This window comes from Giraffa tippelskirchi, chromosome X, assembly GCF_054371585.1.
Source record: "Giraffa tippelskirchi isolate mGirTip1 chromosome X, T2T-mGirTip1v1.2.pri, whole genome shotgun sequence".
NCBI lineage: Eukaryota > Metazoa > Chordata > Mammalia > Artiodactyla > Giraffidae > Giraffa > Giraffa tippelskirchi.
This window is the reverse complement of record NC_137289.1, coordinates 9592246-9614634: the sequence shown is the minus strand read 5'-3', so window position 1 is coordinate 9614634 and position 22389 is coordinate 9592246. Positions and strand designations below refer to the sequence as shown.

Below are 22389 nucleotides of genomic sequence, written 5' to 3'. Positions count from 1 at the left end.
GATCTTTCTTTAAGGAAAATAGAGGAAAGCATATTTTTGACCTTTGAGGATGCAAGGATATTTTAAAGATGTCACAAAAAGATCTAACTATATAATAAAATTTAAATTGAACTGTGGTAAAAAATGTGAATTGTTTATCAAAAGACATCAAGAGCAAGAAGCAAGTGACAGAGAGATGTTTGCAATATATATATACTTGACAAGGGCCTTGTATCCAGAATATATAAAACACTTGTGCACAGCTTTAAGAGAGATACAGCACCATGATCAAAATACTTGAACAGGTACTTGAGTCAAAAGAATATACATATGGACAATAAATACAGGAAAAAGTGTTCAAGCACATTTGTCAAAAAGGAAATGCAAATTAAGTCCTTGATATAGTACCACTATATAGATACCAGACAGTTGAAATAAAATAACAATATGGAATGCTGATAAAGATATATAGCAATAAGACAATTCATGGTTATAAGACTATGTATCATTAAAATAAATACATAAAATTATTTTGAAATGTCTATGAATGCTGAACATATGCATTCCTTATGACTCAGTAATTCCAGTGTTATGTGTATATCCTAAAGAAATGTGTACATATGCACTTAAAGACATGTTCAATAATGTAGAAGCATTATTTTTAAAAGTAAAAAATTGGAAACAACTCATATATATGCAATAGTGAATGGAATACATAAATTACAAGATATTTCTATAATGGAATATAACATAACTAAGAGAAAAGAACTAGTACACACAGCAACATGTGAATAGAATATCAAAATTGTGTAATATAGCACAAATGAAGCTAGATACAAAAGAATACAAAAATAGAGAAAGGCATTGGATTTATTAAAAATGCAGACTTTGTTCAAAATGTTCAAAATACAACAGTTAAAATGAACAAACAAGAGCTACATGCAACCATAGGGATAGAAAGAATTACAAACATTTTATTACCTAACCCTTACAACACTCTTAGAAATTAAATCTTACCCAGAGTACAAACTACAGACAAGAAAATTAAAACTTAAAAAGTTTAAGTTGCTTGGAGTTACAACCTGAAGCCAGAATTTGAATTCTGATCTAGAGCTATGTGAATGTCAAGTTCATATTTTTTGCACTACTATATAGAACTTTCAGAATTTGTCCTCAGTCATGATGGAGCAAGTGAAATGATGAAATATTTTCCCTTCTTACTGGTCCTCAATTCCATTTGTCATTAAAAGGCTATTCATTTCTGAAGATCTAGCATGACTAAAATGGAAGACAGATTTCTAGTTTGTGATATATAATGAAGACATCAATATTTTTTTCTGCAGACTTTGGTCTATTTTTAATTTTACTGATACAACTACTGATGCATAATGTAATTTTCTATGTAGATCAATACTAAGAATGATATTGATCCTTTCCATAATCTCATCCCCAAAGTTTTAAACACTGCACTTCTATATAGTATTGATGAATGTCTGCTCCAACCTGCAATTACAGCAATATCATGAGTATATTCTATGATTTTCTGATTGAACATTTTTCCAAAGCTCTTAATGTAGGAATTTAATATATAATAATACTTTCCTATTTATAGAAGCTCCATAACTAAACATTAATAAAAAATTAGCTTCAGGTTTATAAAATGCTTAGATTCAGCTGTACAACAATACCAGTACTTGACAGACTTTTGACTGGCTGTCTTACAATGTGGGAGACCTGGCTTCGATCCCTGGGTGGGGAAGATCTCCTGGAGAAGGAAATGGCAACCCACTCCAGTATTCTTGCCTGGAAAAATCCCATGGACGGAGGAGCCTGGCAGGTTACAGTCCATGGGGTTGCAAAGAATCGGACACGACTGAGCGACTTCACTTACCAAGAAACCCTGTCTATTCTGTAAGTCAGTAGTTGACTTCCCTGCATTTCCTTTATACAAATTATTTTTCAGAGATAGGGTCCTTCTCAAAGAGCAAAACAAGTAGAATATTTTCCGTGGATGTATCCTATATATAGGATGTAGCCTATGTATACTATTATGACTTACACAGAGATACTTATAAATTTATATATTGGCATATATGTGGAAAACCAAACATACATAGAAAATGTAAAAATATCATATATTTCTAGCAGAAAGCTATAATAAAACTAATGTTTCTCAAATTTAGGCTAAATTCATTTTATCTGAATGCCTAAACAGAAAATATTAATAATTTTACATGTGAAAACCCCCAATAAATATAATTGTATGGAAACTAATTGGGAAGGAAAAACACTTGTGAAAAACTCTATGAAGTCATCAAGTAAAAACAGACCCTCATTAGAAAATGATCAGGACAATTGAAAGACTTGAACAAAAACTTGGCCAAAGAAGTTACAGGAATGGCAAATAAGCACAGGAAAACATGTTGAGCATATTAGCTATTACAGAAATGCAAATTAAAACTATAAGGAGTTCTAGTCTCTCTATATCTATCAGAGTGGCTACAAATTTTTAAAAAGTGACCACACAATAGGCTGTCAAGGATGCAAAGAAACTGAATCATTCATACAGTCCTTGTGAGAGTATAAAATGGTACGGCTATCCTGGAAAACAGTTTGACACTTTATTATACAACATGCTATAAACATGCAAGTATAATTTGACCCAGAAGTTGTACTCCTACATTTTTATTCTAGAGAAATGAACATAAAAACTTATACATGAATTTTCATTGAAGCTTTGTTTGTAATAGCTAAAAATGTAAACAGGCTAGATGTCCTTCAATGAGTGAATGGTTAAACTGTGGTTTAACCATAGTTACATAACCATAACACCATACCAGTAACACAGTTAACCATACCAGTAACGCTACTCATCAATAAAATGGAATAAAATATTAATACATGTAACAACTTGGATGAATCTCAAGTGCATGCCAAAGTGAAAAAAGGGCCAATCTCAAAAAGACATATACTTGATGATTCCATGTATACATTATTCTCAAAAAGACAAAATTAGAGACATGGAAAAGAAATCAGTAGTCGTAAGGGATTATGGAAAATAATGCAGTTACAAGACTGTGGTATTAGGAAATTCCTTTATTGTTACAGAATAGTTCTCTATCCTGATGTGGATATGCAAATACATGTATATTATATATATATATATATAATATATTATAACCATAATATATAAGAACTCTCAAACTCATTAATAAGAGAACAAATAAACCAATAAAAATGTGGAAAAAATTTGAATAGCAATTGGTTGACATAAGATATACAGATGACTCATAAACACATAAAAATGAATTAAAATAATTAGTAGTTAGTACTTAATGCAAATTAAGTATGCAAATTATATCTTGGATAAAATAAATAAAATAACTGACAACGTAAACTATTGTCAAGAAAAGAGGGAAACTTAAACTCTCATAAATTGCTCATAAGAGTGCAAAATGATAAAGACACTTTGGAAAATTTTTGTCATTATTCATAAATATCTACACACTGTAAGACTGTGTAATCCCATTCCTAAATAATTCCCATGTAAAACATAAATTTCTGTTCATGTAAAACCCTGCATGCCAATGTTTATTGTGGCTCTATTAATAATAGCCCCAAACTGGCAATAACTCAAATGTTATTCAACTGGTAAATCAATATACAAATGGTGCATCCATACAATGGAATACTATTCAGCAATAAAAAGGAACATGCTATTGATGATTGTAAGAACTTGAAAGTTTTTCAAATTAACTTAAAGAACCAGATCAGAAAGACTACTTACAGTATGAGCTAATAGGCACATGGAAAAATGCTGAATATCACTAATAATCAGAAAAATAGAAATCAAAATCACTAAGAGATATCACCTCACAGCTGTCAGAATGGCTATCATCAAATCAAAAAGTCTGAAAATAACAAATGTTGCCAAGGATGTGGAGAAAAGGAAGCCCTTGTACATAATTGGTGGGAATGTAAATTTGTGCACTCACTATGGAAAACAACATGGAAGTTTCTAAAAAAACTAAAAATAGAACTATCATGGACCCAGCTATTCCACTGCTAGGTATATATCAGAAGAAAATGAACACTAATTTGAAAAGATGACATGAACCCCAATGTTTACTACAGCCTTATTTACAATAGAAAAGATATGGAAGCAACCAGTGAACAAGACACACATGGTTCCTGTCTTCATAGCACTTGCATGGAGTATGGGATAAGCAAGCATTTGAACACTATAGTAATCCTCAGAAATAATGGCAGTTACATGTTTGTTGAGGTGGAAAAATTCTCCCAGCATATTGTATAGAAAAGGAAGGCTACAATATAGCATATAGTTTGATTCAATTTGTATAAACTAAAAAATTCACTGATGCATATATGTTAATCCAAATATATGTGTATTATATATATATATATATATATATATATATATATATATATATATTTAGTGTTATATAACGTATATGTTATAAACATTTAGGTAGAACAACAAAAACAGAATATTAGCAGTATATATTTCTATTGACACACTTACTGGTGTTCTCTAATTTCATTTTTATACTTCTTTTTGCATTTCCATTTTGCTTTGCCTCAAGTATATATTTACAATTAGAAAACATTAATAATGCTCTTTTGAAGCAGAGTAATCCAGACGTTAAATTAACATATGCCCAGGTGTCCCTTCAAGTTCTTCTCTCTTCCTCCAAGGCCATGTTTCTTCACAATTTCCCCATCATACCTTAGATACCAGTCATAGTCAATGCATGTATAACCAGCTTTCTTGGGTCTTGGTGCCTTTGCAGGTTCTCCCCCACTGTCTGGGAAACACTTTCACAACTTTTCACCTGGTGATCTATCTACTTTAGGTGGCTCAGGATTCATCTCGGGTGTCTTTACTTAAAAGTACCCTTCCTCCACCTCCTTGCCATCAGACTATGACAAATGCCTCTCGTCTTTACCACCACAGCCCAGTGCGGTTTGTGTACTGTGAACCAATTCATCATATAAATGGAAAGATAAGTTTACTGTTACATTCCTCCTTTTCCTGCCCTGTTCTCTCTCACCAGCAGCTCGTCACTTTCTAGTCTTGTCCTCACTCACCTGGTCCCACTTGCAACAGCCTCCTTTTTTTATTGAAAGGGCATAGACAATTCCAATCGGGGTCTTTTGCCCTGGCTATTTCCTCTCCCCAGACTTTATTGCCCAAGATAGCCACAAGGTCAGTCTCTCATTTCTTTAATTAAGTCTTTGCTCAAATGTCCTGGATTAATAAGGCCTTCCATCACTATCCTCTGGGGAGGAAAAGCTCCCCATTTCTCATAACTCATAAGGTTCTCTCTATACTGTATAATTCACTATTTGTCATTAATATTAACCTTCCGTATTCACTGACTAGAATGTAAGCCCTATGAGAAGCAGGGTCCTGGGTATTGGCTACCAATGTGCACCTTGCGCCCACAACAGTGCCTGAAACACTGCATGGGGTTAATTAATACCTGTTAAGTGGGAAATAAACATTATACCAAAGAATTTATGTCCATTTTTACAATTAAATAAAACAAATTCAGACTAACGTAAGAAGAAACTTGATTTGAAATGACTATGGGGATAGGGTAATCTCACACACTACCTAAAAAATGCTGAGAATTCTCCAAGCTAGGCTTCAACAATACATGAACCAATAATTTCCAGATGCTCAAGCTTGACTGCGAAAAGGCAGAGGAACAAGAGATCAAATTGACAGCATCTGCTGGATCATAGAAAAAGCAAGAGAATTCAAGAAGATCACCTGCTTCACTGACTACACTAAAGCATTTTACTGTGTGGATCACAACAAATTGTGGAAAATTCTTAAAGAGATGGGAATACCAGACCCTCTTACCTGCCTCCTGAGAAATCTGTATGCAGGGCAAGAAGCAATAGTTAGAACCAGACATGAAACATCAGACTGGTTCCAAACTGGGAAAGGAGTATGTTAAGGCTGTATATTGTCATCCTGCTTATTTAACTCATATGCAGAATACATCATGAAAAATACCAGACTGGATGAAGCACAAGTTTGAAGATTGCCGGGAGAAATATCAATAACCTCAGATATGTGGACGACACCACCCTTAACACAGAAAGCAAAGAGGAACTAAAGAGCCTCTTGATGAGGGTGAAAGAGAAGAGTGGGAAAAGCTAGCTTAACTCAACATTCAAAAAACGAAGGTCATGGCATCTGGTACCATCACTTCATGGCAAATAGATGGGGAAACAATGGAAACAGTGACAGACTTCATTCTCTTGGGCTCTGAAATCACTGCAGATGGTGACTGCAACCATGAATTTAAAAGACACTTGCTCCTTGTAAGAAAAGCTATGACCAACCTAGACAGCATATTAAAAAGCAGAGACATCACTTTACCGACAAAGGTCCATAGGTCAAAGCTAAGGTTTCCCAGTAGTCACGTATGGATGTGACAGTTGGACCATAAAGAAAAGTGAGCATTGAAGAATTGATTCTTTTGAACTGTGGTGTTGGTGAAGACTCTTGAGAGTCCCTTGGACTGCAAGGAAATCAAAGCAGTCAGTCCTAAAGGAAATCAATCCTGAATATTCATTGGAAGAACTGATGCTGAAGCTGCAATACTTTGGCCATCTGATGCAAAGAACTGACTCATTGGAAAAGACCCTGATGCAGGGAAAGATTGAAGGCCAGAGGAGAAGGAGATGACAGAAGATGAGATGGTTGGATGGCATCACCGACTTGATGGGCTTGAGTTTGAGAAAGCTCTGGGAGTTGGTGATGGACAGTGAAGCCTGACGTGCTGCAGTCAGTGGGGTCTCAGAGAGTCAGAAACGACTGAGCTATTGAACTGAACTGATTGCAACAGGGAGAATGCTTTGACCTCAGTTTCTCAGATGTCTCAAAATAGAACAGAAAAAGATGTTCTTTTAACATGGAAGGATAAGCAGGGCCAGCAGGAACCATGTGTGTGTGTGTGTGTGTGTGTGTGTGTGATGGGGCAAGTGGTGGGGATGGATGAGCAGACAGCATGATGGAGCAGTTTAACAGGAAATGTTTCTCTCTGTAGTGAGCTGATTCTCAGAATGAGCTGTTAAGGGAGACAGAAATGTCTGAATCTTAGGGCTTGCTCAAGCTTGGGGAAAAGCTGAAGTTCAGAGGAGAGAAGCGTGGCTAAAATTTAGCCAAGCCAAATCAGGGAGCATCTTATGGATAATTGTGAGCGCTTGGCTGGCCTGTGCTGTTGTTTAAGAGGCAAATCTGTCCTTAGACAGTACCGTTGCTACTGAAATTGCAAGTCCATGTGCCTAATGCAGAATGAGGCCCATCAAAATTAAACGTTAGAGTTTGGAACAGAGAAAGGTTTATTACAGATTCATACAAGGAGATGGGTGGCTCATGCTCTAAGAACCCAAAGTTACTGAAAGTATTCAGCAAGTCCCTTTAAAAGCAAATGTGAGAGAGAGGCGTAGTTAGTCATTGCAGACTTCGTGGTGTCAGACCCTTTGTTCTTAAGGTCAGGTCATGGTCAGGGAATGATGTTCCTGTAAATCTCTACCAGATAAATGTTATTCTCTGTCCCAACAAGAAAGGGCAGTCTCAAGGCACAGCTTTCACCCAGTAATGTCCCAGTCCTGGTTAAGGGGAAGCAGATCTCAGTCAGCAGCTCCTTCAGGGCCAGGTTCCCACACTCTTCCCAGCTGTCATCCCTGATGGAGACAGGCATCCAACCCAATAGGTCTATAGTGTCCTCAGGGCATCCAAATGGGGAGACCAGTTCTCACAGACTGAGACCCAGAAAGAAAACCACTGCTAGTAGGTCACAGAGACAGGGATGGGGGAGAGGTACACTGCTTCTCAAGGCTTCGGCCAAGGCTAGTGGAGGGCCTTAGTTAGGGCTCTGGAGCACTACAGCATGTAGTCCCCAGTCTATTCCCTGGGTCCTCCAGCTCACCCACTGGCCAAAGTCTGCATGAGCTCCAGGGCATCCAGAAGAAGGCCTGAATCTGCCTCTGATCTCAGTCTCCTCCTGATGACCACCACACCACTCTTGACTCAATCACTTCCCCAATGGTCCCTCATTGACGGTAACCTGTGGGCAGGGCCCACTGTGGTGCTGATCAATAGCTAAGTAGGACAATTAATGGTCACTCATTTATAATTGTTTGCTTGTGGATGGGGCCCTCTGAGGCACCAAGCAATGGTTGAGCAACACCTGTTGCCTAGGAACAGGGTGGGTTGAAATGAAGCACACCAATGGCTACTTGTTAAGGGCTGTGCTCATTCTTGTCTCTTACACTGTGAATAGAGTAAGAATCACTGTGAGTTTAAGGTTTGAAAAAGTAGTTTTCAAGGTGGGCTGGCCTTCACATTCTTGTTGGCTTTGAACTTAGTTATACTGTATGCTGAGGATGTGATCAAGTGGCAGCTGTTGGAGGGGCATAGAGATAAGCAGTGGTAACAGGTATGCCTGGAAATACAATGAAAAAAATGATATGCAAAAGTTAAATAAGTATGTGAAATAAAAATCTGAGATTGGAAAGGAATCAATCAAAAAGATTCCAGCACACTGGACCCAAAGTGTCCTTATGTAACAGAGGAACATGAGCGCAGCCCTTCACAGGTAGCCATTGCTGTGCCTTATTACTCCGCATCCTGTTACTAGGCAACAGGTCTTGCTCAGCCATTGGTCAGTGCCTTACTGGCCCCGCCCACAAGCAACCAACTATCAATGAGCTACCTACTGGTACTTGTCCTGCTCAGCTATTGGTCAGCACTCCAATGGGCCCTACCTACAGATGACAGTCAAGGAGGGTTGACTGGGAATGTGATTCAGTCAAGAGTCAGTGGTGCAGTCGTGAACTGACTCTTGCCTTTGAGTACCTTCCTTTAAAAAAAAAATCAGGAATGTATTTATGGTAGATGGGGCAAGTTGAGTTTCCCTAATCAAGATGAGAGTTGAAGTGTCCCCAAAAAATTTAGTGGAGGAGACATTTAAAACTGTCTTTGCTCTGATGTGTAATCTTACGGAGACTGTGTATTGAACTTGGGGCAACAGACTGAGGATTCACCAAGTCTGGAGGTTGCTAAAGCTCATCACAGTAGATGAAACATCCAACCTGTTCTTAATTACCTTTTTCCACCTTAAGTGCTTGCTCTTAAGTTTCTTAAGAGCCTCAGGAACCCCCAACAGACAGAGGGTGGTCTAGAGATGAAGTGATTAGAGGACTCTGAAGGGCTGCAGTGGGACAGAAAGGGTTTGTCAGATGTTCATAGAGGGATGGAGGAGGCAGGAGTGTTGAAGTGGCACATATAAGTCAAAGGATAAAGGGAACTGAAAGGAAGTTTGAAGGTCATGAGGAGAACCACCATAACCCTGAATTACCGCTCCCCAGAATCAGACACACAGAGGTGTCAGGCAAATCTGTCCTTAGACAGTACTGTTTGCCTTTGTCAGTGGCAAAGTTATATCATGGCCTCCCTCAGCATCCACTAACCCATGTTGATGGGCACAGTGGTACATTGTGATGTCTAAGACCCCAAAGCCACCATTGGCTGGGGGAGTGCATAACTGACCAATCAAATTGAAGAGTGTGGCTCCTCATTGTCCTGAGAGGGTATATATAGGGAGGTCAGAGGCAGAGATTCTGGGTTAGGCCACTTTTTGGTATCATCATGACTCAGGGAACCAGGAAGCCACAGCAGGCAAGAAGAATTGCAATGCGGTTTGCTTCAAGGATGAAAGGAAGAAAGAAGACCCTTTGCCATCGGAAGTACAGGGGCAGTGTGAAGGTAAGATGACTCCAACTAAGTTCCCCATGTACTCCATTGACTTTGCTGCCCAAGACCTCTACACTGCCCTTGCCTGGCACAAAAGCCCTCATCAGCCCACATCCCTTTTTCATAAAATCGCCCTTCCAACTCAGTTCTTATTCTCTTCCTCAAAACTAATACCCTTCCCTTGTCTTTCCAGGCATGAAAGATGAGCATGAGGGTCAGAAGACCTCTCCGAAGAAGCTTGAGAAAGAAAATCCGATCATATGCCACTCAGTTGAAGGTGGTGAAGAAAATAAGAAAATCAAACTGTCTTTCCTGTGCACGTAAGAAATTGAATCAAAGTGGGAAAAGGTACCAAAATATGAGGCAGAGACAAAGAAGGAGGCAGAATCAAAAGAGAAGATAAGCTCAGCTGCCCAAGAATAAGAGACCCTGGAGAAGTACAACCTGGGCAGCCAGTAACTGAATAGAAAAGGCCAGACAGTTTAGAATTGTGTCTCCAGAGGTCTACTTTCTTAGAAATGGCCAACCAGGTTTTCCTGACTCTCACACTAACATAATGAATTGATGGCTGCGATTAAAATAAACATCAATTGGTAAAAAGATGATATTTGTGTGTGTGTGAATTTTCTGATGGGAAGGGAGGGAAGGAAGAGAAGAGGTGGGCACCTGAAAAGGGAGGGATATGGGGTTCTGGGAGATTGGGGAACAGACCCTTAGGTCCCCAGTTAGCCAGAGAGTAGAGGTCTGGACTGGGTCAGGAGTCTGCACTGAAGATGGATAACCCTGCTTAACAATTGATCTCAGCGGCAAGGAGTAATGGTGTGGTATTACTGCCTTTGTTTGGGGTGTGGAATGACGTTAGAGTCTATATTGCCAGACCCAGATAGGAAGAGGGTTTCACATGGGGTTGGTGAATGTGAAACTCCCCCTGAGAAAGGCATGCAGAAATCACCTCCTGGCCACCTACCTCATAATGGGGTTTGTTGCATCACTCACCTATGCTGTCACCTAAAGGTGCTCAGCAGGCACAAAGTGCTGATACAACTAAGCCCACAACTAGCACTCCCAGGGACTAAAATAATGTTTGAAGGGAACAAACCAAATATTGATTAGGCCACCTTTTTGCTAAGAAATTTTGGGGAGCAATGTATTTCCAAGGGAAGGGCAGTGGTGGTGGCCCAATCCTGGTGCAAATGACAAATAGGATCACCACCTACAGAGAATTGTGTTTTTTTTGTGGGGGCACTTGCAGTTTGTGGAATCATAGTTCCCTGAACAGGGATTGAACCCATGCCCTTCTAGTAAAAGCATGGAATTCTAACCACTAGACAGTCATGGAAGTCTGTACAGAGAATTTTTACATGAGTACAAATATAAGACTGAGTAAAAGCTGGTCTTTTAATTATCACCATAACCTAGGATTTCTAAATAACTACAGTTGTAAAACGTTTTTCCCCAATAGAGTCTTTTGTTAGTCCAAATTCTATAAGTTTATCATGGTTTAAAAGCAAGAGTATGAAATATTTCATTTGGTGTTAACTTTCATTTTGAAATGTTTTAAAAGGTTCAAGGAGTAGTCACTCAAACATGGAGATACATACGGCAGAGTCTCTGACCATAAGAATCCTGTGTGTCTTCAGAAAACTTTTTAGAAACAACTAAAACACAGAGTTTCACCATCAGCATCAAAAGAGTTGAGATCAAATTTTAACTCAATGATATGGTATCTTTTATCTGGACTTTACCTCCCTAATTAAATCTTTCTGGCACTCTAACTCCTTGGGAGACTGCACTGATGATTCAAAGTCATCACTGAATGTGATTTAAATCGATAAGAGTGAAAGACCCTCTGGGTGTGCTGTCTTTTTTTTAAGTTCTTTTTATTTAATTTATTTACTTTAATTGGAGGCTAATTACTTTAAATATTGTAGTGGTTTTTGCCATACATTGACATGAATCAGCCATGAGTGTACATGTGTTCCCCATCCTGAACACCCCTCCCCATCCCATCCCGCAGGGTCATCCTCCTGCAACAAGCCTCAGCACCCTGTCTCATGCATTGAACCTGGACTGGCAATCTGTTTCACATATGATAATATACATGCTTCAATGCTATTCTCTAAAATCATCCCAACCTCACCTTCTCCAAAGGAGTCCAAAAGACTGTTCTATACATTTGTGTCTCACTTGCTGTCTCGCATATAGGGTCATCGTTACCAACTTTCTAAATGCCATATATATGCGTTAGTATACTATATTGGTGTTTTTCATTCTGACTTACTTCACTCTGTGTAATAGGCTCCAGTTTCATCTACCTCATTAGAACTGATTCAGATGTATTCTTTTTAATGGCTGAGTAATATTCCATTGTGTATATGTACCACAGCTTCCTTATCCATTCGTCTGCCAATGGACATCTAGGTTGCTTCCATGTCCTGCCTATTGTAAACAGTGCTACGATGAACATGGGGGTACACGTGTCTCTTTCAATTCTAGTATCCTCGGGGTTTATGCCCAGCAGTGGGATTGCTGGGTCATATGGCAGTTCTATTCCCATTTTTTTAAGGAATCTCCACACTGTTCTCCATAGTGGCTGTACTAGTTTGCATTCCCACCAACAGTGTAAGAGTGTTCCCTTTTCTCCACACCCTCTCCAGCATTTATTATTTGTAGACTTTGTATAGCAGCCATTCTGGCCAACGTGAAGTGGTACCTCATTGTGATTTTGATTTGCATTTCTCTAATATTGAGTGATGTTGAGCATCTTTTCATGTGTTTGTTAGCCATCTGTATGTCTTCTTTGGAGAAATGTCTGTTTAGTTCTTCGGCCCATTTTTTTGATTGGGTCGTTTATTTTTCTGGAATTAAGTTGCAGGGGTTGCTTGGATATTTTTGAGATTAATTCATTGTCCATTGCTTTGTTTGCTATTATTTTCTCCCATTCTGAAGGCTGTCTTTTCACCTTGCTTATAGTTTCCTTTGTCGTGCAAAAGCTTTGAAGTTTAATTAGGTCCCATTTGTTTATTTTTGCTTTTATTTCCAATATTCTGGGAGGTGGGTCATAGAGGATCCTGCTGTGATTTATGTCAAAGATTGTTTTGCCTATGTTTTCCTCTAGGAGTTTTATAGTTTCTGGTCTTACGTTTAGATCTTTAACCCAGTTTGAGTTTATGTTTGTGTATGGTGTTAGAAAGTATTCTAGTTTCATTCTTTTCCAAGTGGTTGACAAGTTTTCCCAGAACCATTTGTTAAAGAGATTGTCTTTTCTCCATTGCTCTTATATTCTTGCCTCCTTTGTCAAAGATAAGGTGTCCATAGGTGTGTGGATTTATCTCTTGGCTTTCTATTTTGTTCTATTGATCTATATTTCTATCTTTGTGCCAGTACCATACTGTCTTGATGACTGTGGCTTTGTAGTAGAGGCTGAAGTCAGGCAGGTTGATTCCTCCAGTTCCATTCTTCTTTGTCAAGATTGCTTAGGCTATTCAAGGTTTTTTGTATTTCCATACAGATTGTGAAATTATTTGTTCTAGTTCTCTGAAAAATACCATTGGTAGCTTGAAAGGGATGACATTGAGTCTATAAATTGCTTTGGGGAGTATACTCATTTTCACTATATTGATTTTTCCAATCCATGAACAGGGTATTTTTCTCCATCTATTTGTGTCCTCTTTGATTTCTTTCCTCTGTGTTTTATAGTTTTCTATATATAGGTCTTTTGTTTCTTTAGGTAGATTTATTCCTAAGTATTTTAGTCTATTCGTTGCAAAGGTGAATGGAATTATTTCCTTAATTTATCTTTCATTTTCTTCATTGTTAGTGTATAGGAATGCAAGAGATTCCTGTGTGTTAATTTTATATCCTGCAACTTTACTATATTCATTGATTTACTCTAGTAATTTTCTCGTGGAGTCTTCAGGGTTTTCTATGTAGAAGATCATGCCAACTGCAAACAGTGAGAGTTTTACTTCTTCTTTTCCTATCTAGATTCCTTTTATTTCTTTTTTTTTCTTGGATTGCTGTGGCTAAAACTTCCAAAACTATGTTGAATAGTAGTGGTGAGAGTGGGCACCCTTGCCTTGTTCCTGACTTTAGGGGAAATGCTTTCAATTTTTCACCATTGAGGATAATGTTTGTGTGGTTTCTCATAAAGGGCTTTTATTATGTTGAGGTATGTTCCTTCTACGCCTGCTTTCTGGAGAGTTTTTGTCATATATTGATTTTGAATTTGGTCAAAGGCTTTCTCTGCATTTACTGAGATAATCATAGGGTTTTATCTTTCAATTTGTTAATGTGGTGTATTACATTGATTCATTTGCTGATATTAAAGAATCCTTGCATCCCTGGGATAAAGCCCATTTGGTCATGATGTATGATCTTTTTTTTTTTAATAAATTTATTTATTTTAGTTGGGGGTTAATTACTTTATAATATTGTAGTGGTTTTTGCCATACATTGACATGAATCAGCCATGGGTTTACATGTGTTCCCCATCCTGAACCCCCCTCCCACTTCCCTCCCCATCCCATCCCTCTGGGTCATCCCATTGCCCCAGCCCTGAGCATTTGTCTCATGCATCCCACCTGGAATGGTGTTCTGTTTCACATATGATAATATACATGTTTCAATGCTATTCTCCCAGAACGCCCCACCCTCACCTTCTCCCTCAGAGTCCATAAGACTGTTCTGTGCATCTGTGTCTCTTATTCTGTCTCGCATATAGGGTTATTGTTACCATCTTTCAAATTCCATATATATGCATTAGTATACTGTATTGGTGTTTTGCTTTCTGGCTTACTTCACTCTGTATAATGGGCTCCAGTTTCATCCATCTCAATAGAACAGATTCAAATGTATTCTTTTTTAATGGCTGAGTAATATTCCATTGTGTATATGTACCACAGCTTCCTTATCCATTCGTCTGCTGATGGGCATCTAGGTTGCTTCCATGTCCTGGCTATTGTAAACAGTGCTGCGATGAACATTGGCGTACACGCGTCTCTTTCAATTCTGGTTTCATTGGTGTATATGCCCAGCAGTGGGAATGCTGGGTCATATGGCAGTTCTATTCCCAATTTTTTAAGGAATCTCCACACTGTTCTCCATAGTGGCTGTACTAGTTTGCATTCCCACCAACAGTGTGAGAGGGTTCCCTTTTCTCCACACCCTTTGCCTATGTTTTCCTCTAGGAGTTTTATAGTTTCTGGTCTTACGTTTAGATCTTTAATCCATTTTGAGTTTATGTTTGTGTGTGGTGTTAGAAAGTGTTCTAATTTCATTCTTTTCCAAGTGGTTTACCAGTTTTCTCAGCACGACTTGTTAAAGAGATTGTGTTTTCTCCATTATATATCCTTGCCTCCTTTGTCGAAGATAAGGTGTCCATAGGTGCGTGGATTTATCTCTGGGCTTTCTATTTTGTTCCATTGATCTATATTTCTATCTTTGTGCCAGTACCATACTGTCTTGATGACTGTGGCTTTGTAGTAGAGCCTGAAGTCAGGCAGCTTGATTCATCCAGTTCCATTCTTCTTTCTCAAGATTGCTTTGGCTATTCGAGGTTTCTTAGATTTCCATACAAATTGTGAAATGATTTGTTCAAGTTCTGTGAAAAATACTGTTGGTAGCTTGATAGGGATTGCATTGAATCTATAGATTGCTTTGGGTAGTATACTCATTTTCACTATATTAATTCTTCCAATCCATGAACACGGTATATTTCTCCATCTGTTTGTGTCTTCTTTGATTTCTTTCATCAGTGTTTTATAGTTTTCTATGTATAAGTCTTTTATTTCTTTAGGTAGATATATTCCTAAGTATTTTATTCTTTTTTTTTTGCAGTGGTGAATGTTATTGCTTCCTTAATTTCTCTTTCTGTTTTCTCATTATTGGTATATAGGAATGCAAGGGATTTCTGTGTGTTAATTTTATATCCTGCAACTTTACTATATTCATTGATTAGCTCTAGCAATTTTCTGGTGAAATCTTTAGGGTTTTCTAAGTAGAGGATCATGGCGTCTGCAAACAGTGAGAGTTTTACTTCTTTTTTTCCTATCTGTATTCCTTTTATTTCTTTTTCAGCTCTGATTGCTGTGGCCAAAACTTCCAAAACTATGTTGAATAGTAGTGGTGAAAGTGGGCATCCTTGCCTTGTTCCTGACTTTAGGGAAAATGCTTTCATTTTTTCACCATTGAGGATAATATTTGCTGTGGGTTTGTCATATATAGCTTTTATTATGTTGAGGTATGTTCCTTTTATTCCTGCTTTCTGGAGGGTTTTTATCATAAATCGATGTTGAATTTTGTCAAAGGCTTTTTCTGTATCTATTGAGATAATCATATGATTTTTGTCTTTCAATTTGTTAATGTGGTGTATTACATTGATTGATTTGCCGATGTTAAAGAAACCTTGCATTCCTGGGATAAAGCCCACTTGGTCATGATGTATGATCTTTTTAATATGATCTTGGATTCTGTTTGCTAGAATTTTATTAAGGATTTTTGCATCTATGTTCATCAGTGATATTGGCCTGTAGTTTTCCTTTTTTGTGACATCTTTGTCTGGTTTTGGAATTAGGGTGATGGTGGCCTCATAGAATGAGTTTGGAAGTTTACCATCTTCTGCAATTTTCTGGAAGAGTTTGAGTAGGATAGTGTTAGCTCTTCTCTAAATTTTTGGTAGAATTCAGCTGTGAAGCCGTCTGGTCCTGGGCTTTTGTTTGCTGGAAGATTTCTGATTACAGTTTCAATTTCTGTGCTTGTGATGGATCTGGTAAGATTTTCTATTTCTTCCTGGTTCAGTTTTGCAAAGTTATACTTTTCTAAGAATTTATCCATTTCTTCCAAGTCGTCCATTTATTGGCATATAGTTGCTGATAGTAGTCTCTTATGATCGTTTGTATTTCTGTGTTTTCTGTTGTGATGTGTCCGTTTTCATTTCTAATTTTATTGATTTGCTTCTTCTCCCTTTGTTTCTTGATGAGTCTGGCTAATAGTTTGTCTATTTTATTTATCTTCTCAAAGAACCAGCTTTTGGCTTTGTTGATTTTTGCTATGGTCTCTTTGGTTTATTTTGCATTTTTTTCTGCCCTAATATTTATAATTTATTTCTTTCTACTAACCCTGGGGTTCTTTATTTCTTCCTTTTCTAGTTGCTTTAGGTGTAGAGTTAGGTTATTTATTTGAATTTTTTTCTTGTTTCTTGAGGTAAGCTTGTATTGCTATGAACCTTCTCCTTAGCACTGCTTTTACAGTGTCCCATAGGTTTTGGGTTGTTGTCTTTTCATTTTCATTCATTTCTATGCAGATTTTGATTTCTTTCTTAATTTCTTCTTTGATTTATTGGTTATTCAGAAGAGTGCTGTTTAGCCTCCATATGTTGGCATTTTTAGTATTTTCTTTTTTTTTCCTGTAGTTGATATCTAATCTTACTGCATTGTGGTCAGAAAAGATGCTTGGCATGATTTCAACCTTTTTGAATTTGCCAAGGCAAGATTTACGGCCTAGGATATGATCTATCCTGGAGAAGGTTCCTTGTGCACTTGAGAAAAAGGTGAAGTTCATTGTTTTAGTCTGAAATGCCCTATAGATATTAGGTCTAACTGGTCCTTTGTATCATTTAAAGTTTGTGTCTCTTTGCTAATTTTCTGTTTAGTTGATTTATCCATAGATGTGAGTGGGGAATTAAAGTCTCCCACTATTATTGTGTTATTGTTAATTTCCCTTTTCATGCTTGATAGCATTTGCCTTACATATTGCAGTGCTCCTATGTTGGGTGCATATATATTTATAATTGTTATATCTTCTTCTTGGATTGATCCTTTGATCATTATGTAGTTTCTTTCTTTGTCTCTTTTCACAGCCTTTATTTCAAAGTCTATTTTATTTGATATGAGTATTGCTACTCCTGCTTTCTTTTTGGTCTACATTTGTGTGAAATACCTGTTCCAAAGCTTCACTTTCGGTCTGTATGTGTCCCTTCTTTTGAGGTGGATCTCTTGTAGAAGTCATATATAGGGGTCTTGTTTTTGTATCCATTCAGCCAGTCTTTGTCTTTTGGTTGGGGCATTCAACCCATTTACATTTAAGGTAATTATTGATAAGTATGATCCTGTTGCCATTTACTTTGTTATTTTGGGTTCAAGTTTATATACCTGTTCTGTGTTTCCTGTCTAGAGAAGCTCCTTTAGCATTTGTTGAAGAGCTGGTTTGGTGGTGCTGAATTATCTGAGCTTTCGTTTGTCTGTAAAACTTATTTCTCCTTCATATTTGAATGAGATCCTTGCTGGTTATAGTAATCTGGGTTGTAGGTTTTTCTCTTTCATCACTTTAAGTGTGTCCTGCCATTCCCTTCTAGCCTGCAGAGTTTCTATAGAAAGATCAGCTGTTATCCTTATGGGAATCCCCTTATGTGTTATTTGTTGTTTTTCCCTTGCTGCTTTTAATATTTGTTCTTTGTATTTGATCTTTGTTAATTTGATTAATATGTGTCTTGGGGTGTTTAACCTTAGGTTTATCCTATTTGGGACTCTCTGGGTTTCTTGGACTTGCGTGGCTAGTTCCTTCCCCATTTTAGGGAAGTTTGCAACTATTATCTCCTCAAGTATTTTCTCATGGCCTATCTTTTTGTCTTCTTCTCCTGGGACTCCTATGATTCGATTGTTGGGGCATTTGACATTGTCCCAGAGGTCTCCGAGGTTGTCCTCTTTTCTTATAATTCTTTTTTCTTTTATCCTCTCTACTTCATTTATTTTCACCATTCTCTCTTCCACCTAACTTATCCTATCTTCTGCCTCAGTTATTCTACTGTTGGTTCCCTCCAGAGTGTTTATGGTCTCACTTATTGCATTATTCACTATTGATTAACTCTTTTTTATTTCTTCTAGGTCCTTGTTAAACATTTGTTGCATCTTCTCAATGCTTGTCTCCAGGCTATTTATTTGTAACTACATTTTTTTAAGATTTTGTATCATTTTTACTATCATTATTCTGAATTCTGTTTCAGGTAGACTCCCTATCTCCTCCTCTTTTGTTTGGTTTGGTAGGCATTTATCATGTTACTTTACCTGCTGAGTATTTCTCTGCCTTTTCATCTTGTTTAATTTGCTATGTTTGGGGTGGCCTTTCTGTATTCTGGCAGTTTGTGGTTCCTCTTTATTGTGGACCTTCTTCCCTGTGGGTGGGGTTGGACGAGTGGCTCATTAAGGTTTCATGGTTAGGGAAGCTTGTGTCGGAGTTCTGTTGGGTAGAGCTGGATTTCTTGTCTCTGGAGTGCAATTAAGTGTCCAGTTTTGAGTTTTGTGATGTCTATGGGTTTAGTGTGCCTTTGGGCAGCCTATATATTAACGCTCAGGGCTATGTTCCTGTGTTGCTGGAGAGTTTTTGTGGTATGTCTTGCTCTGGAACTTGTTGGCTCTTGGGTGAAGCTTGGTTTCAGTGTGAGTATGGAGGCTTTTGGATGAGCTCTTATCAATTAATGTTCCCTGGAGTCAAGAGTTCTCTGGTGTTCTCAGGTTTTGTATTTAAGCCTCCTGCCTCTGGTTTTCAGTCTTATTCTCACAGTAGCCTCAAGACATCTCCATCCTTACAGCCCCAATGATAAAACATCTAGGTTAATGGAGAAAAGATTCTCCAAAATGAGGGACACCCAGAAAGTTTCCCTGAGTTACATGGAGAAGAGAAGAGGAAGGAAGGAAATAGAGGTGGCCAGGATGAGAAGAGGGGGAATGAAAAGGGGAGAGAGCAAGCTAGCCAGTAATCAATTCCCTATGTGATCTTCACAGCCTGGAACACCCAGAGAGTTTCATGCTGTTACATAGAGAAGAGAAGAGGGAGGAAGGAGATAGAGGTGACCAGGAGGATAAGAGGTGGGATCAAAAGGACAGAGACAGATCTAGCCAGTAATTAGTTCCCTAAGTGTCCTCCACAACTCAGAATACCCAAAGAGAATCAGAGTTGGGTAAAGAGAAGGGGGGGTGAGGAGATAGAGATGACCTAGGGGAGAAAAGGAGAGTCAAAAGGGGGACAGGGCAATCAAGCCAGTAATCACACTCCTAAGTAAAAATGGGTACTGAAGATTGTATTCTTAAAGGTATAAAATTGATAACAAATACCAAAAAGCAAAAATTAAAACTCTAGAATAGAGGTTAGACTCTCAAAAATACAATACTAAGAAAACAAAACAAAATAAAAAAATATTAAAAATATATATGCAATCTGCTTTAAAAATAGGGTCTTTTTTTCCCTTTTTTGTCAAGGTAATAGGGTATAAAATGAAAATTAAAGGAGTAATGAAGGACTTAAAAATTAAAAAAAGAAACATAAATTAAAAATGATAATAGTAAAAACATATCTAGGAAACTCTCTGAAGCTGTTGTGGGCAGTGTGGGGTCAGTTCAGCTTCAGATAGTTCCTTGTTCCAGCTTATACTTCTCAAGATCTATAGGCCCCTTCCAATGTAGTCATTGTTAACTACAGGGATTTTAATCTGTTACACCTGTCACTTCCTAAGTGGTTCCCTCTGTTTATTTGGCTTCTTCTATTTGCACCTCTCTTCAGTGTCTAATTTCCACCCTGACACAAGGGGGCGAAGGTGGTTTCTTGTTTAGGCTCACTTTTTCAGTTGTGCTGTGGGGAGGGAGAAACACTGCAAACAAATATCACTGGCATGTGGGGGGAGTGCTCACATGTCTCGGCCACACTGGGTTTGCCCCCATTCATGTCATGTGTGCTTTCTCAGTCTACACTGCTCAGGCTCCAGGTTGCTCTGCAGGGGAACTGTCTAAAGCAGGCCCTGGGTAGCATGCACTTCCCTGGTCTAAGCCACTCAGGTTCAGGTTCTCGGGTACTCCACAAAGGCACAGACTCGGCTGGGCCTGCGTTTTGTGCCCTTTCCAGGTCCAAGCAGCTCAGGTGACCAGGTGTCTTGTGAGTGCACTCTCCTCAGGTGAAGCAGGGCTTCTTATCACTTCCCTGGTCCTGGCCACTTGGTTTCCTGGGTGCGCAGTGGGAGTGCTGTCTCAGGTGTGCCGTGTGTCTCTTCTGTGGAGCTGATCTCTGGCTGTGACCCTCCCAGTGGATGTCAACCGTCAAGGATCCCATGAAGACTTGGTTAGCAACTGGGAGCCTGCTCACAGTTTGGTAGAGGATGCCATCTCTGGGGCCGAGATTCCCCCTTTCTGGCTCTGGCTGTCGCCCACCTGCTTCTCTGCCTCCGGTGGGAGATGGGCCAATCTGCAGCTGGCTAGCTCTCCTCTGGTATTCCCTCAGTCCTTTGTTCTGTGAACAGGACCAGCAGTGCCTTAGGTTAGAGCTTTTTGCGGGAAAGTTCTCTCTCTCTCTTTTTTTTTTTCTCTCTCTGGCTGTCCCACTGTTTGGGTTTCTATCTCATGTTAGCTCCCTCAGACTGTCCTCAGGGCATTCAGGCCTGGTCCCTTCCCTAAGCAATGCAGCTCCTGCCTCCCTGTTCAGCCCCCGCTTGCAGGTGGAGGATGTGAGTGGCTGGGCTACTTCTCCACTGGGAGTTGCCGTTAGGCACATAATCTGTGGGTTTTATTTATTTTTCCTCCCGGTTATGTTGCCCTCTGAGATTCCAAAACTCCCCACAGATCTGCTGATGAGAGGGTTTCCTGGTGTTTGGAAACTTCTCCTCTTTTATGACTCCCTCCCGGGACAGAGACTCTTTTGTCTCTCTTTTTATCTTTTATATTTTGTCCTACCTCCTTTTGAAGACAATGGGCTGCCTTTATGGGTGCCTGGTGTCCTCTGCCAGTGTTCAGAAGTTGTTTTGTGAAATTTTCTCTGTGTTCAAATGATCTTTCAATGAGTTTGCAGGGGAGAAAGTGGTCCCCTCATCCAATTCCTCCTCCATCTTAGGACTGCCCCCCTTCGTGCTGTCCTTTCAAAGGAAGTGGGAGCACTATCATGCCTTGCCTGGAGAAAATTAATATCTAAAGCAGCTACCAGGATGATACAGACAGAGAGACCTTATGTCTTCATATAGATTGGTGCTATGATTCCAGTTCTGTATATATTATCACCATTTAACACTATCACACTTTAATGCCCTGCTGTAGGACTTACTGAAATGCTTGCTGTTATAGAGGAATGTAACAGATTCCTAGGCATAAGGAGCTGAAACTGAAAGTGAAAGATGCTCATTCATGTCCAACTCTTTGCTATCCCATGGACTATACAGTCCTAGGAATTCTCCAGGCCAGAATAATGGAGTGGGTAGGCTTTCCCTTCTCCAGGGGATCTTCCCAACCCAGGGCTCCTGCATTGTGGGCGGCTTCTTTACAAGCTTAGCCACAGGGGAAGCCCAAGAATACTGTAGTGGGTAGCCTATCCTGTCTCCAGCAGATCTTCCTGATCCAGTAATTGAACTTGGGTCTCCTGCATTGCAGGCAGATTCTTTACCAACTGAGCTATCATGGAAGCCCTTGCTGTTGAAACAGAGTCAAAATTGATTGTCCACAGTAGCTGGTGTGACCTTGGCATGGATTTCAAGTGTAAAGTTGGGAAACCCTTCACTCTTCCTTGTTACTTTTTCACCGTGACCATTTATTTGCATAAAGAAGTAATTGTATTGAAATTAAGAAATCATATCTAATTCTTCT

At 38.9% G+C, this 22389-nt stretch overlaps 1 long non-coding RNA gene across 1 annotated transcript; it reads left to right on the top strand.

Moving 5' to 3' along the window:
* The first annotated feature begins 9644 nt into the window (after nt 1-9644).
* Nucleotides 9645-10377, top strand: LOC145536010 (uncharacterized). Its single transcript, XR_014075595.1, has 2 exons — nt 9645-9787; nt 9969-10377. It is a non-coding gene; the product is annotated as an uncharacterized LOC145536010 (long non-coding RNA).
* Nucleotides 10378-22389: the final 12012 nt, after the last annotated feature.